Raw genomic sequence first — 14,083 nt, forward strand, 5'->3', positions numbered from 1 at the left:
TGAGCAGCCCGTTTGATCACCTTTCCTATCGATTGTAAAGCGGAACTGGATTGTTCAGGACTCTTTGTTGTTTCAGGTCTTCCTCAGGAGCTTTCTGTTGGAGGCCCACAATGAGGCTCCTCCCCAAAATGGTGGGTACAAAAGGGGATTACTGTACCTGAGATATGACCCAGAATAATTTACCCAATCAAGACAGTTCAGGCAGGATTAAAAATGGTGGCCGAGTAAGTGGATGCTGCATGGACATGTTCCCAGAACCAAACTGGAATTACAACTAAAATACAGAAAAACTTTCTGAATAATCAACAGAAGACTCGCTGGAGAGAACCCTGATAACCGAAGACAGTTCAGGCATTCTCCCACCCCACCCCTGACCCTCACCTCTACCAGGTATGTAGGCTCCATGAAAACCAGCCATTGGGGACTGAAATTACTTCTCAGTAGCTACATTCCCCTCATTCATGGCCGCTGTCCTCTTTCCCTATCCATCACACACACGTCATTATCATCATCATCATCATCATCATGCTCCATAGGACTGCACTTCTAGCCCAGTGGGCCTTCCTGCAGAGTTCTCACTAGTTCCCCTGATAACTCACCTGGACTGCCTTGCCCGAATGGCCTCTATAGCCAGGTAGGCCCTGACCACCCAGTGGATGGTTCTCATGCTCTATCTTGATTCGCCCTTCCAAATTCTAAAAGCTGTATAGTCGATTCTCAGAATTCTCTGCAGTTATATTCTATAAAGTCACCGCAAATACTGAATTAGCAAATACTGAACAATTGCTCCTAGGACATATAGGTTACTTCCTGTAAGCTTTTGGACACATTTTCAGCAACCAATCAATATGTAACTTGTTTCATGTATATTAAAAAAAAAAAGAAACTTTATTTAATATGCGGGCGTCCCCAAAATATATATACACACTTTAAAAGTTAAGAGTTCAATTCTTAAAATGAAATGTATTTAATAAACAATGCTTTTATCATTATTCAAAGGGTGTGTATACACTTTTGGGGGCACCCTATATATCATTGATTCATTCACATTGAGCTCACTGACATCAGCACTGTAAGTCGTGCCTTATCTAACTCACCTATGTTCTCTGTGAGCACAACACAGCGTTCTTGTACATTCGGAACACAGTCAGCACAGTGCCTGGGGGCTCTGTCAGTCAGTGAAATCACCAGTAGAAAACACAAAAATGCAAAAATTATGGCCCTAAATAAATAGACCATGAAAAGGACACAGAGCTGAAACAAGAAGACAGGTGTATCTGAGCATGTCCACGAATGACCATGAAAGCGCCACAGTATTGATTTCAGGGTTGCAAATAAATGTCAGGGAGCATGTACATGGACTCACAGCTGTGGGATCCACAAATAATGGGGATCGACTGTATAAGCATTCAGTTCTTCATGACAAGATATTGAATGCCTCGCTGTTAATTTAAAAGGCCTCTGTTTTAAGCAAGAGCTCCTAAAATACTACATAACTCAGACGAAGAAAACACTGATACAGTGTTGTTGCCCTTCTTTTTCTTTTTACCAAGAAATTATTTTTATGAGATAATATTCATATTCCCAAAGATGTTTGAAGACTTTTTTCTGTACCAATGAAACAATGGAAAAAATACCATAGGTATATTGGGCTTTTCACTGAAACAGTGTTTTGGAGTAATGAGAAAACTAGACATATGTGTGGTCTTTATTGTAAATACACAGAGAAGATTTGTTTAAAATTTTTTTTCTTGACATGGTATCATCCATTTAAAAAAATCAAACCAAGGTTTGCCTGTCATGTAAAAACAAAACAAAGGGTTCTTTCTAAGCCAGGGATCTTGGCCTCAGTGTGTCCCACTGAGATCTGCTGGGCAGAGGCACAGACTAAGCACCAGCACCCTGACTACAAAGACTGAGCAAACTCGCAGAGCGGTGTCTCCATCTCCCAGGTCTGAGCTTGTCCCTTCACCTCTGCTGCAGCCCTGTTGCTGCATCTGCTGGTTCGGAGCAGCCTCTGGCAGGGCTGCGGTCTGTGTGCAGGCTGACCATTTGGAAGGCAGACTGTGTCCTTTACAACACACTTTCCTTCCAGGTCTTGGGATGAAGTCACGCTTTGGCGCTGCCTTGGATGTTTTTTAAAGGATGGGCCAGCACAGGGGCAGAAGGTATCAGAGTGAGTTCTTAGCACGGACACTGCCCCTTTGCTTAAGTCAGCATGAACTTGGTCTGTTGCAGGTGGCGAGGACCTTGCAACCATTATTCTGGTGTCTGTAGGGGCAGTTTCCAGGCCTGTTTCCATTTCTGGATGCACCGAGGGACAGCTGGAGGCAAGAGGAGGGGGCTTCCCACCCCACTCATCTCCCCTCACCCCCTAGTCAGCCCAAACAAACACCCTAAACCTGTGTGCTTGCATGTGGACACAGCTTCAGGAAAAGTCTACTTTGTCCCATCCTTCTCACTGAATGGCTGCCTCCAAGCTCTGCCTAACAGAAATCCTGGAGATGACTCTGTTTCTAGTGAATTTTCTTTCTATTCCCACTGGGAAACGTGAAGAGGCACTACAGAAAAATGCCTTCAAGGTTAAGTGTTGTAAACTGACACCCATGATTTTCTCCTTTGGTGGCTTCCTAAGAGACTTGTGAAGTCAGAATTATGTAAATCCCAGGTCCACTTGACACAGAGCTGAGCACGGCCACTGACCCCCATCCTGAAAGCCCCCGTGGGAGGTGCAGGAGGACTGGCTGGTAATGAGGATGCACTTTCAGATCCTTCAGAGGAGCAGCAACAGCAGTGGAGGCTCACTGGGTTCTGGTTCAGCTTAGAGCACTGACTGTGAACAGATGACAGCGTCCGTCTTCCGATGTGTGCTGACTCAAGACTGACCCAGCTATATTTAAAGAAGAGAAATAATATTACTTCACTTCTATTCATTCATTCAACAATTATGTCACCTTTAAAAAGACTTCAATTTTCTTTTCTTTAGGTTGGGAGAATTCAGTCGGGATTGTTTCATTTTATCCGAGCCAGGGGGGCATCCATTTAAAGCAGAAAATCTTGTTTTGTTGATCTGTGGTTGAGTTACTTTCAGTGTAAGAGCTCACCATTAGGAGGAATTCTCATGGAAATAATGTGAATGAGTCAACACAACCCAAGTTATTTGGAAGGAAGTTAAACTTTCAACAAGATTGCTCAACTTTGTTAGACTCTGTTTAACAACCCTTGGTTGGTCTTTTCTTATACATGTTAACGAGCAGTTCACATGACAGCTATATCCTGAAGCCCTCTCTGTACCTCAAGGACCATGATAAGAGCTAAGAGGGTGGGAAAGCTCATAGGTAATCAGAAACTCTAAACCTGCTTCCCTTCACAGCATCTTGGAGTGTCTTGTTACAGTAGCTAAGCTTTCCTTCTTCCTGAAGACACCATTAGCCTGTGAGACAAAGGCTGGGCACAACGTTTGAACTGTCCCATGCCACCGCCCCTTTAAAACCCGGTGAGTAGAACTGGGGCAGATACGCCTGAGGGGGGCAAGACCTTTTGGAGCATGCGGTGCTCCCACAGGCCACTCCTGTCCCACCAAGCTGGCCTGGGATCCTCAGACAATCTTTATAGAGAGCTTCTTGTCAAAGAAGTGTGAGGAATGAAGGTTCCATATTCCTGACTACTTGCTAGGCTCCTAGCTTCACTTTCCATTTCAGACTCTTGGCAAAGGTCGATGCATGGTATGTTTTTTATTAGATTTCAAAAGTAAAATTAATACTCAAGTCTTTGGTTTTTTATGATTATAAAGCTCTTTTCTGAAGCCCCTAAGAAACATCAGAGCTTTCTTTGGATCATAAAAGAGCTGAAGAAGAGCTTGTTTCCTTTCTTTGGTTTGCCCATTTATGGTGAAAAGAATGTAAAGAAATGACTTTTGACTGAGAAGAGATATGATTCTCTGTATTGGCTAGCTCCCAATTTTGTCAACTGTCCATATGGCTCCTGGCACCCTTCCAATCTAGACTCCACACTGATCTTTTCAAAATCGCTGTTTATGCCCAGCACATAACACAGCCCCTGGCTCAAACCATTCTCCACAAAGATTTGGTAAATGAATGATTGAGAAAATGAATACTAGTTTGCAGGTAGCTAATGCCTACTTATTTTTTTAAAAGCTTTATTGGGTTATAACTTATATACCACATGAGTAATAATTCACATACCATAAAATTTATCCTTTTAAAGTGTACACTTTGGTGGTTTTAGTATATTTATAAGGTTATATAACCATTACCACTATAAAATTTCAGGATATCTTCATCACCCCAAGAAAAAGCCCAGACCCAGTCACAGTCCCTCTCCACCCCCACCTCTGCTCAGCCTTTGAAAACTACTACTCTATTTTCTATCTCTATGGATTTGCTTAATCCAAACATTTCTTTTAAATGGAAGCATATGATATGAGAACTGTTGTGTCAGACATCTTTCACTTAGCACATGTTTTCAAGATTCATCCATGTGGTAGCATATATCAATATGGGCATACAAATATTTGTTTGGATCCCTGCTTTCAATTTGGTTTGACTATATACCCAAAAGTGTAACTGCTGGATTACATGGTAATCCAGTGTTTAATTTTTGAGGAATTAGCATACTGTATTGAGCAGTAGGTCCACTATTTTATATTCCCATTAGCAATGCACAAGGATTCTAATTTCTCCACATCCTGGCCAATACTTGTTATTTTTTCTTTTTTTTCTTTAATAATAATCATCCTAATAGGTGTGAAGTGGTATCTCCTTGTTGATCAACACTTGTATTATCTATCTTTTTTATCTTACCTATCCTAGTGGGTGGTATATTATGATTTTGATTTGCATTTTTCTAATAATTAATGATGTTGAGAATCTTTTCATGTGCTTATTGACCATTGGTATATCTCCTTTGAGAACCATCTATTCGAATTATTCACTTTTTACTTGGCATGTTTGTCTTTTTATTGTTGAGTTGTAAGAGTATAGGTTCGTAATCTAAATCCCTTGTCTGATATATGATTTGCAAATATTTTCTCACATTTCATAGGTTCTATTTTAATTTTCTTGATGGTATCCTTTGAAACACAAAATATTTTAATAAAAACCATCTTTTGTTGTTTTTGCTTTGGTGTCAGAGCTGAGAAACCATTGTCTAATTCAAAGTCATGAAGATTGACTCATGTTTTCTTCTAAGAGTTTTATAGCTTTTGCTCTTGCATTTAGAGCAATGATCCTTTTTTATATTGAGATATAATTAACATATAACATTGCATTAGTTTTAGGTGCACAACATAATAATTTGATATATGTATGTATTAGAAAATGATTACCAGAATAAGTTTTAAGGATATCCAATACTACACACAGTTACAAAAGTGTTTTTTTCTTGTGATGAGAACTTTTAAAATATACTCTCTTAGCAACTTCCAAATATACTGGAACAATACAGTATTGTTAACTATAGTCACCATGCCAATGATCCATTTTGAGTCAACTTTAATATATGCTATACCAACATTTAAAAAAATATTAACCTAAAATATATCAATCTTTAAAAAAAAACAATTGAATTGATTCCTTATTCTGCAAAAGAGGGCTGTTGTTACAATGTTGAGCAATATCCTTAACTAGAATCATTTTCTTATGAATTATTTAAAAATATATAATTACGTTTATAGGTAAAATATTTTTCTGATGTTTAGCCATATATATACATCGTTAAGAATTCAGAAAATGCCGAAACCGGTTTGGCTCAGTGGATAGAGCGTCGGCCTGCAGACTGAAGGGTCCCAGGTTCGATTCCGGTCAAGGGCATGTACCTGGGTTGCGGGCACATCCCCAGTAGGAGATGTGCAGGAGGCAGCTAATCGATGTTTCTCTCTCATCGATGTTTCTAACTCTCTATCTCTCTCCCTTCCTCTCTGTAAAAAATCAATAAAATATATTTTAAAAAAAAAGAATTCAGAAAGTGTTTGAATGTTTTATTTAACCAATCATTTAATAAATCTTTATATGTCTAATGTGCACATGCAGCTTACCAGGAAGTAGACGGTCTGCAGAACCAAATGCTGCAGAAGGTCAAGGTGAAGGGCAGCCCAGGAGAGGCGGTTAGAGCTCACGTGTGCCCTGTGAGAGCCTAATGTAGGCAGTGTGGGAGGATGGGCGGTGAGGGCCATGATGTTCCAGCTAATGAGACTGTTGTGTAAAGGAAAGAAATAGGATTATTATTATTAAAAGCTACAAAAGAGTCAAGTAAAGAATTGTGCCATATGCAGGTGTGCGTTGAGAAGAGATAGCTAGTGAGAAGGAGAGCCTGAAGGAGCTCAAGGAAAGAAGGAATTAAAAGCCCAGTTGTCAGAGACCATCAGAAAAGAGCATAGGTTACACAAGTAACTTGCAAAGTAAAAAAAACACCTATATTCCTTTGAGAAATAACTACCTACATTAAGATCTTTTAATTCACAGTTGTAATTTAAGCTAAAAGAAGTACAAAACCTATACCTTAACCTTAAGGTGCAGACAGACCTGGATTTAAATTCTGGCTTTGCCACTTGTTAGCTGTGTATCCTTGGGCAAGCAATTTAACTCTACAGTTTTCTCTTCTTTAAAATGGGGACAAAATTAGACCTACCTTTGTGTGAGGATTATGTGAGGTCTACATATACAATTCTTGATAGTTACAAATTCTCAGTAGCTCTGCCCTAGCCAGGTGTTCAGTAGGTTGGAACATTGTCCCTGATCGGGGCACATATGTCCCTCTCCCTCTCCCTCTCCCTCTCCCTCTCCCTCTCCCTCTCCCTCTCCCTCTCCCTCTCCCTCTCCCTCTCCCTCTCCCTCTCCCTCTCTGTTTTTTCCTTCCACTCTATAAAATCAATAGAGAAAATATATTCTTTTTTAAAAAATATATTTTTATTGATTTTTTACAGAGAGGAAGGGAGAGGGATAGAAAGAAACATCGATGAGAGAGAAACATCGATCAGCTGCCTCCTGCAAGTGTGCCCGCAAGCAAGGTACATGCCCTTGACCGGAATCGAACTTGGGACCCTTGAGTCCGCAGGCCGATGCTCTATCCACTGAGCCAAACCGGTTAGGGCAAGAAAAAATATTCTTGAGTGAGAATTAAGTAAATAAATTCTCAGTAGCTCTAACAAAAATTAAACACATCCATGTGACTTCAACTGAGAATTCAGTCTGTTGAAATGATATTTTATTCCATCAAAACCCTCTTCCTACCACTTTGTCACAATATTTTTGACAAATATCTGAAAAGCACACACATCTTCATTCATGTTATATGGAGTCCAGTCTTTTCCCCTCCCATGCTCTGGTATAACTGAGATGAAGCTAGCTTACATTTTAGACAAGCAGCTCACATTGGCTAACTTGGATCTAGTCTGGCCACACAATGTATGAAGCACCAGGTTCACACCTGAGTGATGCCATTAGCACTCCATTTTGAAATCTCCTCCAGGCCCAAGCAAGGATAAGTTACTAAAGCTTTTTAAGATTGCATATTGCCATATGACATTTCCCCTAATCTCTGGGTAATGAAAAAATAAGCTGTTTCTACCTTTCTTGTGCAACTGTATTCACTCTGGGCAAAATTCATTAAAACTCCCCTCCCAAAGAATAATATTTTACTTCTCAGAGAAATAACATTGGGAAGGAAAATGCTATTGGCTGTCAGTTACGTAAGTTAGATTGTAAAATCCCAGGACACAGACTGTGAGCAATCTTTCTGGCAATATCTACGTCAGCCCCACTGCCATACTCTGGTCTCTCCAGCAATGCTGGGTTTTCCCAGTAAATACAAGTAACTGCACTGTGTTAGGGATATCTTGTTTTTCCTTTTCCACAATATTTTTTGTTTACTCTTTTAAGCCTTTTCCCTCTCATGAGCTCCCTTTTTTGTTTTCTTTACTGTATCCTGTTGTAATAAGAGGATTTTGTTTTTTCACTGATTTGGAAAACTTCCTTCCTGGCATTCAGATTCCCTCCTCAGATGTCAGAACGAGAGATAATGGCCCATTGCTAGCCCTTGGGCCGGGGAGTGACAGAGGAAACAAGGAGAGCTGTAGTCTCTCCAGGCCGGTCAGGTCCACATACTTCATGTGTGAGAGGGTCCAGTGTGAGCCAACAGTAGTTTACTGTTCACTCCCACGACACCGCGGCATTAAAATTCAAGACTAGTGTTTTGAAATTCATCAGTACTTTCTAATCTGAGCACTCTTTGCAATGTGGGCAGGTTTTCTAAAGAACATAATCACTGAGAACAAAGTCGGATTTATTGCAAACGCCAACTCTCTTGATCAAAACCTGCGCTTCCTGGCTTAGGACGTACCTACAATCTTTCTGAGGCAGAGCCCGTTCAATAGTTTCCTTCTCATGAAAAAATAAACGTGCAATAAATAACGTTTTTAAAAGATATCTAGGGAAATAGGAAAACATATAACTTGGTGTGCCTTGCCTATAAAAGAGATTCTGGAAACGAATTATTATCCCCCAGAGGCCTGTTCAAATAAAACCTTAATTTCCAAAAGTCGCCTACATAACACAAATGTTAGAATTTTAAGGCTTAAAAGGTCTATGGTGGGATAGGAGGGGGCCTCTGGGATTGCATACTCCAACTCCCTCATGTAGTCACGAGGAGACAGAGCCCATGGAGGTGAAATGAAAGGCCCAAAGCTACTAACCGCTGATCGGCACTGTATTTAGAACCCAGCTCTCAACCCGGTGCTCATCCCAGTTCATGTCACTGGTTCTGTCTTTTGAGGTGGGATCTGGGAAATCAAAATATGATGGGAAATCACAATGTTAACTTTTCAAAAGTAGAAACTAGATTTTCTTTTTAACCCCTAGCACTTCCCAGCTTCCTCTTGCCCTAACTTTCTGTCTGACTCTCTTGACGCTACGAACCCAACAAGTGATTAGAATTATGTGACTAAGAAGAGTGGAATATAAATCCTCTGATAAAATTCATATAGTATCTCATTGGGTATTTGCCACGTCTCATTCGTCCACACATTATTTCATCAAATGAACATCGACTGAGCATCCATTATATGCAAGGCAGCAATCCCTGCAAATTACCGATAAAAATAAAACAGTCTCCTGCCCTTGAGAAGCTCCCGGTCTAGAACTGAAGATAAACAGGTAAACAAACAACCCGTAGTCAGCATGCTGTCATAAAGGGGTCATGACTCCAGGGGAGCGGAGGTGGGATTTAGAGAAGGCAAAGGAGGGAAGGGCATTCCAAGCAGAGACTGCTACACAGAATATAATTGGGCAGTTTTGGAGAATTGCTAGATCTTCAGAGTAGCGAGAGGTGTGTGTCTGAAACTTTAATGTGCACACAGATCACCCCCGGTTCTTGTTAAAATGCAGATTTTGTTTCTGTAGGTCAGGAGTAAGCTTAAAATTCTGCATTGCTAACCAGCTCAGAGGTGATGCCAATGTACCCTGTGACCCTCACTTTCAGAAGGAAGGAGCTACAGGGAAGATGAAGGTGGGCATTAAGCAAAAGCCGGTTAATAAAGTGTCTGGAAGGTGATCTTGTAGAATTTGGATTCTCTCCTGAAAGTAATAGGAGTGACAAATATGCCTGAGTAACTTGAAATTGATGTTGGCTTTCTAAGTTTATTGGGACCTCAAAAGTCACTTCCATTTCTCCCTTCCCTGATTCTTGCACTGTAAGGTACCAACAGTTTACCCATCAAATTCACTTGACTCTAAGCACTGAAAGGACAGTTATGCCTGTTTCAGTATTGAATCTTCAGATTGAATATATCCAACACCTTTCTGGCCCATAAGAGTTTTTCCACAAACTTTGGTCAAATGACATGTTTGCTCTAGATCAGTAATTTTCAAATGTTAGCATATATCAAAATCACCTGGGGGGTTTACAACAGTGGTTGCTGGATTCTGGCCCCAGAATTTAAGATTCAGTACATCTGGGGTAGAGCCTGAGAATTCGCATTTCTAACATGCTCACAGGTGATTTATACTTCACATCATAAAAAATGTTGGAGAAATTGGAACCCCCTACATTGCTGGTGGGAATGTAAAATGGTGCAACTACTTTGGAAAACAATCTGGCGGTTCCTCAAAAAGAGTTATGATATGATTCAGCAATTCTATTCCTAAGTATATACCCAATGGAATTGGCAACATATGTCTCATGAAAATGTTTACATGAATGTTCATCTCAGCATTGTTCATAGTAGCCAAAACCCAAAAGCCCATCAATCAATGAATAGCTAAACAAAATGTGGCATATCCATACAATGGAATAGCATCTATAATAATACAAGTGTAATATGCTAATTAGACCAGACATCCTTCTGGATGACCTTCCAGATGAAGCCAGAGCTGCAAGGGAAGCCTGGGTCCCAGGTTCCAGAGGGAAGCCGTTGCTGGTGGTGGCAGCTGGGGGAAAGAAGGCCTACTCTTGCATGAATTTCATGTATCAGGCCTCTAGTCTTATATAATAAAGAGGTAATATGCAAATTAACCCTTACGCCCTCACAAGATGGCTGCCTATGACCAGGCCTGCAGGTGGGTTAGTGAGAGACAACCAAATGACTGAACAGCAGGCTGCATGGGGTGACCAGGCCAACAGGGGGTACAGTTGGGGGTGACCAGGCCAGCAGGGAGGCAGTTGGGGCCACCAGGCTGGCAGATAGGGGCAGTTGGGGGCAACCAGGCCAGTGGGGGGGGGGCAGTAAGAGGCGACCAGGTTGGTGGGGATAGGGCAGTTAGGGGTTACCAGGCCGGCAGAGGGGGACAGTTGTGGGTAACCAGGCCGGCAGGGGGCAGCAGTAAGAGGCAACCAGGCCGGTGGGGGGCCAGTTAGGGGCAACCAGGCCAGCAGGGGCGCAGTTGGGGGCAATTAGGCTGGCAGGGGTGGCAGTGAGGGGTGACTAAGCTGGCAGGGGGGGCAGTTAGGGGTGATCAGGCAGGCAGGCAGGTGAGTGATCAGGAGCTAATGGTCCATGATTGTGAGAGAGATGTCGGGATCAGGCCTAAACCGGCAGTCAGACATCCCCCAAGGGGTCCCTGATAAGAGAGGGTATAGGCTGGGCTGAGGGGACTCCCACATACACACACACACACACACACAAATTTTGTGCACCAGGCATCTAGTTCAATTATAAAAAGGAATGAAGTACTGATACATGCTACAACATGGTTGGAACTTGAAAACATTATGCTAAGTGAAAGAAGGCTGATACAAAAGGCCACATATTGCATGACTACATTTATAGAAAATGTCCAGAATGGGCAAATTCATAGAGACAGAAAGCAGATTAGTGGTTGGCAGGGCTAGAGAAAGAAGGGAATGGGGAGTGGGTGATAAGGGTATGGAATTGCTTTTTTTGAATGATAAAAATGTTCTGGAATTAGCAGTAATGATTGCACAATCTTGTGAATATGCTAAAAAAAAACCACTACATTGTATGCTTAAAGGTGTGAATTTCATAGTATGTGAATTATATCTCAAAGTAAAAGAATGTATGACTCTACTTGGTGAGAATAACATTTTCATCTTAGAGTCGCATGCCCAGTAAGGTAGCCACCGTGAGCTTTTGAAATGTGGCAAGTCCAGGGTGACTGGTGACGAGTGCTGTAAGTGTAAAATACACACTGGAATTCAAAGACTTTGTTTAAACTTAATAAGGAATGTACACATCTAAGTACATTTTTTAAATTGGAGTGATACTATTTTGGGTATATTTAGTTAAACAAAATATAATGTTAAAGGTAACATAGCCTACTTATTTTTACTTTTTAAAATGTGGCTACTTTAATGTAAAATTCTGTGTAGGCTCCCACTGTGGCTCACATTATCTTTCTATTGGCCAGCTCTGCCTCGGAGGTCCTCCCCAGTGGGTTCTGTCTTTGTGGAGACACATGAAAGCGTTTGCACCTGGGCTAGTGAATCGGAGGCTGGTCCTTTGCCTTGACATAAAGGGCTTGATTAGCTCCGTGACATTAGCATGATTCAACACATGTAAACACGGCAACGCAATGGATGTTTCCAGTTTTTGTTCTTTGAGTAGAAAGCCACCTGCAAAAACAGAATCTTGTTATCTCAAAGAGCAAGGTTCTGGGCTATGATTATTTTAGAAACTACTTTTTGTGTCTCTTGCTAATGAGCTCCACAGCAAGTCATCTGAAAAAGAAATTTTTAAGGCATAATTCCTTTCCTCCTCAGAGTAACTTTTTTCCAAGACTCAAGTCAAAATATTCTTAGCCTTGACATGTATTTTTAGATATCAGTGAGCATTGATTGTAAGAATTCTCCTGGAAGAGAAAATTGTTTTTAAATGCACTGAAGACAAGGGTTTACTTAGTAGATAAAATAGTTAAGGGCAAATTATTTAAAGACTATAGAAATTTCTATCAGTAAAGAAGTTAAGTAGTTTGATTGTTTTTTTTTAATCATATCTTTTAAGTGTGGTGACAATAAAAGCATTAATAAAAACTTTTAAATGTTGAAAAAATCATATTATTTAATTCTAAAAAATAATGTTATTCTGAAAGTTTTCAAAATCACCAAAAAGCAAAGCGAAGTAAATAACCAACACTCCTAACCACTCTGCCAGAGATAATCATTGTTAATAGATAGATGCCTGACTTTCCAGGGGGAAAGGAGTCTTGATAAGTTAAAATTATTCTATGTAGAGAAAATTGTCCAAAATTCTATTGTTGACTAGACAATTGAGTGACATTTATTTTTCACTCAATCAAAAGCAGGCACTCTAAATTTGAGAGGATAAATTCAATTTTTATAGGTTTGGTTATATAACACCCCTGTGTTACAATTTAGTGGTTGGGCTAAATGTAATCTTTTAGCCTTTCCTTCAATAAAACAAAAAAGATATTTACATAACACACATAGAAGATGTGGGTGGGCATGTCTCTATAGGTTTTTCTTTTCTCTTCACCAACAAGGTTGTATAAAAATATTTACTGCTTTCCTATAGGCTCCTGTACGTGGTGCCGTGTCCACGTCATGAGGCAGGAGGATGGATTATTCAATGGAGTTTTTATGGACCCACATTTAAGTGTTTCCCCAGCTGTGTTTACAGCTTTGGGTTTCTAAGCCTCTTGAGAAGTAATCAGTTTTGATTATCTTAAATCCCAAAGTAAATGTTCTTTTCTGGAGATTATTCTAGTTGCCAACACAGGTTAGTGTGGCCTATCGAACCATCTTTTATCGCTGTGACATCCCAAAAGGAAAGCTGTGGTTTTGCTCTGAGAAGAAAGGGAGATTTGAAACATGACTCAGATTCTTCACTGCAAGAGGTGAGGTCTCAGAACTCCTTTGCTCTTTTTTTTTTTTTTTAATTGTATCTTGTCTTCCTCATTGGTCATTTCATTGTATAAGCCTGGTTTCTTCAAAATAGTGAAAGTTCCTTTAGAGCCAAGATTCTTATATGATGTTATTTTTCACATTGGCTTATATGTTTAATAACTTTTTCTGTACAAGCACAGACATATCTTATGTTCTCAGTAATACTTGTTTCTTGATTAATGAGAAGTACAGTGATATTTAAAAGTTTTGGAGATTGTAACTTACAGGCAACTTCTTGTTAGATAACTTTTATAAATGACTATATTTAACATTTCTTATTTTAAACCTTCCAGCTGTAACTATACGATGACTGTATTTAGAGCCAGAGTAACAGCTAAGAGCTAAGGCTCTGCCATTTAACTTGGTTAGTTTGAGCAGATCAATTAACCCTTTGGTGCCTCGGTTTCTTTATGGAAATGATAAATAACTAAGTTAATTCACGTAAAATGCATAGCATAGTGGTTTTCATATTGATAAGTTAGCTGCTGCTCCTGCCACTGGCATTACTACAATCACCACACTATTGACCAATGAGCTCAGTCCTCCACCCACTGGAGAGAGAATCTCTTCTCCCAGGCCGAGATCTGGGAGCTATCTAAGATGAAAGGTGAGGCCACAAGGAAACATCTGCAGAGTTGGCCAGGTTAGCCCAATCAACCAGACCATTCATTTTGTGACACATGCAAACAGTAAGAAAATGAGATGAAAG

Source organism: Myotis daubentonii, chromosome 1 (genome assembly GCF_963259705.1).
Source record: "Myotis daubentonii chromosome 1, mMyoDau2.1, whole genome shotgun sequence".
NCBI lineage: Eukaryota > Metazoa > Chordata > Mammalia > Chiroptera > Vespertilionidae > Myotis > Myotis daubentonii.